We start from the raw sequence: 4,109 nt of genomic DNA on the forward strand, positions 1-4,109 counted from the left end.
AACAACAAAGCAGACCAGTACGTACTACTATCTTCTCAACATATCGCCATGACCAGGGTGGTTCTCAACTGATAATACTAGGGGCTGCATCATGTGATCATCTGATTTTCATCAAACAAGCATACATACATACATACATATATCAAATGATATCGTGTGCATATAAAGGAACAGCGCAAGGACTGCGCACACTACATGTCTGAAGAAATTGTGGAAGAAGACGGAAGCGCATTAACAGGAAGCGGAAGGAACTGAAAGTACTGTATGAGAAGGCCAACTCTAAAGATAACACACAACGCATAAAAAAGGTGTCCAGCGAGTTGGATGAGCTACTAGTCAGAGAAGAACTTATGTGGAAACAACGATCACGAGCGACTTGGATAAAAGAAGGTGATCAGAACACAAGATATTTCCACAAAAAAGCCACTTGGCGGCAAAAGAAAAACCAAATAAGAAAGTTGAAGAATGAGGAGGGAACCTGGATTGAAAAGAAGACTGAACTGAATGCTATGGCAACAGACTTCTTTAAAAAACTGTATACAAAAGATGAAGAGGTTGTTCCAATTGAATTGATTGAGCTGCTACCCCGATCAGTCCAAGATGATATGAACATAAAACTCACAGGAAAATTTTCAGAGAAAGAAGTGAGCGATGCCCTGTTTCAGATAGGCCCTCTAAAAGCACCGGGCCAAGACGGTTTTCCGGCTCGGTTCTTCCAGCGAAACTGGAGTGTAGTCAAGAAGGATGTTATAGAAGCGGTTCTGAATTTTTTTGAGGATGGCATCATGCCTGAAGGTATCAATGACACTGTCATTGTACTCATCCCGAAAGGAAGGAATCCACAAAGTCTCAAGGACTTCAGGCCAATCAGTCTATGTAACGTAATCTACAAGGTCATATCCAAGTGTTTGGTCAACCGACTCCGCCCCTACCTAGATGAGTTAATCTCAGAAACCCAAAGTGCTTTCCTTCCGGGTAGGCTGATTACTGATAATGCTATCATCGCATTCGAATGTTTCCACAAGATTCAACATAGCAAAAACCCACACAATACCCACTGTGCATATAAGTTGGATCTTGCAAAGGCCTATGATAGAGTGGATTGGAACTACCTGCGATGTGCTCTGGAGAAGATTGGTTTCAGTCCGGTTTGGATTAATTGGGTGATGAAATGTGTAACTTCAGTGAGATTCTCAGTGAGAATGAATGGGGAAGTTCTTGAACCATTCACACCTTCGAAGGGGCTTAGACAGGGTGACCCCTTGAGCCCTTACCTATTCCTCTTTGTGGCGGACGGACTAGCAAATATCTTCAAGAAAGCAGTGTTGGGAGGAAGTATTACACCGGTGAAAGTTGCACGCAACAGCCCTAGAATTTCAAACCTGTTGTTTGCGCATGATAGCCTTGTCTTCTTCAAGGCTACTACTGAGCAAGCTTTTGCAGTGAAGGATGCATTGGCATTGTTTCAGAGATGTACAGGGCAGCTTCTAAGCAATAGCAAATGCTCCATCTTATTCAGTGAACATTGCCCACCAGAAGTGCAAAAGGAAATTAAAAATATATTAGCTATTGACACATCAACCTTTGAGAGCAAATACCTTGGGCTACCTACACCAGAAGGAAGAATGAAAGATGCTAACTTCCAACCGATCATGGACAGATTTATGAAGAGATGTAGCGACTGGGGTGGAAGATTCATGTCGTTTGCGGCGAAAGAAGTCCACGCCAAATCCATAGTGCAAGCCCTTCCGGTCTTCACAATGGGAGTATTCAAACTCTCAGTCGGCTTCTATGACAAATACGAGCGACTAATTAGAGAATTCTGGTGGGGTGAGGAGGAAGGGCGTAGGAAAGTCCACTGGACGGCATGGGACCAACTGGTGAAACCAAAAAGGGCAGGAGGAATAGGCTTTCGTGACATGCAAATTTTTAATCAAGCAAGTCTAGCAAGACAGGGATGGAGGTTGCTACAACGCCCTGAGAGCCTGTGTGCGAGGGTATTAAAATCAAAATATTACCCAAATGGGGAACTCCTCAACACATCCTTTGCTTCAGACGCCTCTCAAGCATGGAAAGGTATTGAGCACGGACTGGAGCTCCTCAAAAAAGGTCTAATCTGGAGAGTTGGTAATGGAAGAAGGATTCAGATCCAAAGGGATCAATGGATACCCAGGAAAAGCGGATTGAAAGTGGCCACTTTCAAGAGACGGTCACGTTTGAGATGGGTTAACCAGCTCCTAACCTCTGACGGCAATGAATGGAATGTTAACCTTGTGAAGGATCTGTTCTATGGGTTTGATGCGGAAGAAATATGCAAAATTAAACTACCCAACACCAGTGCTGAGGATTGTGTGGCCTGGCATAGTGAGAAAAATGGTATATTCACTGTCCGGAGTGCATACAAACTGGGATTCCAGCTCAAACAGCTAGTGGGGGCTAATGCATCAAGTTCAGTATGCGAAGCCGACAACAGAAGTATTTGGGACTTAATTTGGAAATCCAAATGCCCTGAGAAAATTCGCATTTTTGGGTGGCGTGTCGCAACTGAAACTTTGGCCACCAAGAAAAACAAATGGAAAAGAACACTGGAGATTGACAACATTTGTAATATCTGTGGAAAGGAAACAGAGGACGAGTACCATGCTACGGTCGCATGCACCAAGGCCAGGGCGCTCCGCATGGAGATGAGACAGGTCTGGGACCTGCCGGCAGAAGAGAAGTTCAAATATACAGGGGTGAATTGGCTACAACTGCTGCTGGACACATGCAGTATGGACATACGGCAGAAAATCATGCTCGTGCTGTGGCGTGCATGGTGGCTACGTGAGGACTGTGTTCATGCAAAAGGAAGAGCGACGATTGGGGCTTCAGTCCAATTCTTAGTTAAATACCACAATGAACTGGGCGTTGCATACATGGGCAACAACGATCCAGAGGCAAATATGCAGGCCTCCAATATAGATGTAGACCCATGCTGTAGTCAGGCTCTAGCTGCAAGAGTTAAAGGGAAACAGCCGATCTTCCCTGGGATTACTGCTCCCCTGGCTGACAGTTCAATCACAAACAGAAGCAACAACCCCAATCAGGCCACAGCCTCAGATAACGCTGCTGAGACTGAGTGGTGGCCGCCGCCAGACAGCGGGACCTGAAAATTAAACAGCGACGCATCATTCCTAATTAGTACTGGAGAGACTTATGCAGGCATTGTTGTCAGAGATTGCAATGGACGTGTTGCCCTGTCCATCTGTAAAAAACTGACTCCATGCAACTCATCTGAGGAAGCTGAAATGGCCGCCATTCTCTACGGTCTAGCAGAAATAAGGAAGCGCTACTGGGGAAAGCTATGTATCGAGACGGACTGTGCAAATGCAGCCACACTGCTGAAGAGCAAAGATGCTAATCTCTCCTCACTATTCCCTTTGATTACTGACGTGAGATGCCTTATGCATAGTTTTGAAGAGGTGTCGGTCATCACAGTCAAACGGAACAGGAACAAATTGGCTCATGAAATGGCCGCATATGCAAGGAGGACAGGGGATGTTATGTGTGTAGCAGATGTTCCACATGACCTACGAGAGGTTCTAGCAAACGAGCATAACCTCTGCTGCCCAGTTTTGCTTGTTTTTACGACAGCATCTTCCTTCTCTTTATAGTTGAAGAAAGAAAGAAAGCTGCAAATAAATACAGGCTCGACACTGTCGATACCAAACAGGCAAACAACATCTCAGGCAATTTTCCTCATCTGTTCCGGGTCCTTTGTTGGCATCATCTGGACAACTATCACAGACAATGCATCCGAATTCGTCAAGAATATGCCTTTTTTTTTCTTTTTTCGAAAAGGGGGTTTACCCCGGCCTCTGCATCAGAACAATCTATTGGTCCCATATAAATATTGGTGCAGACATGTCTCAAGGTGTCAACAAATCAGAGCTTCACGATACCCCGGTGGAGCTGGTTATGCTGATCTTGCGGGTCTACACGACTGTCCCCGCCCCCATCCAATCAAGGTGTCCAAAGAAAGCCATATACGCCAGTCTCTGTTTTCCTTCGAAGGAGAAGCCCTAGACTCACCAATGGATAGATCAAAGAGGAGTGATCACAGGTAGAAC

The sequence above is a fragment of the Triticum aestivum genome, chromosome 5B, assembly GCF_018294505.1.
Source record: "Triticum aestivum cultivar Chinese Spring chromosome 5B, IWGSC CS RefSeq v2.1, whole genome shotgun sequence".
Taxonomy (NCBI): Eukaryota; Viridiplantae; Streptophyta; class Magnoliopsida; order Poales; family Poaceae; genus Triticum; species Triticum aestivum.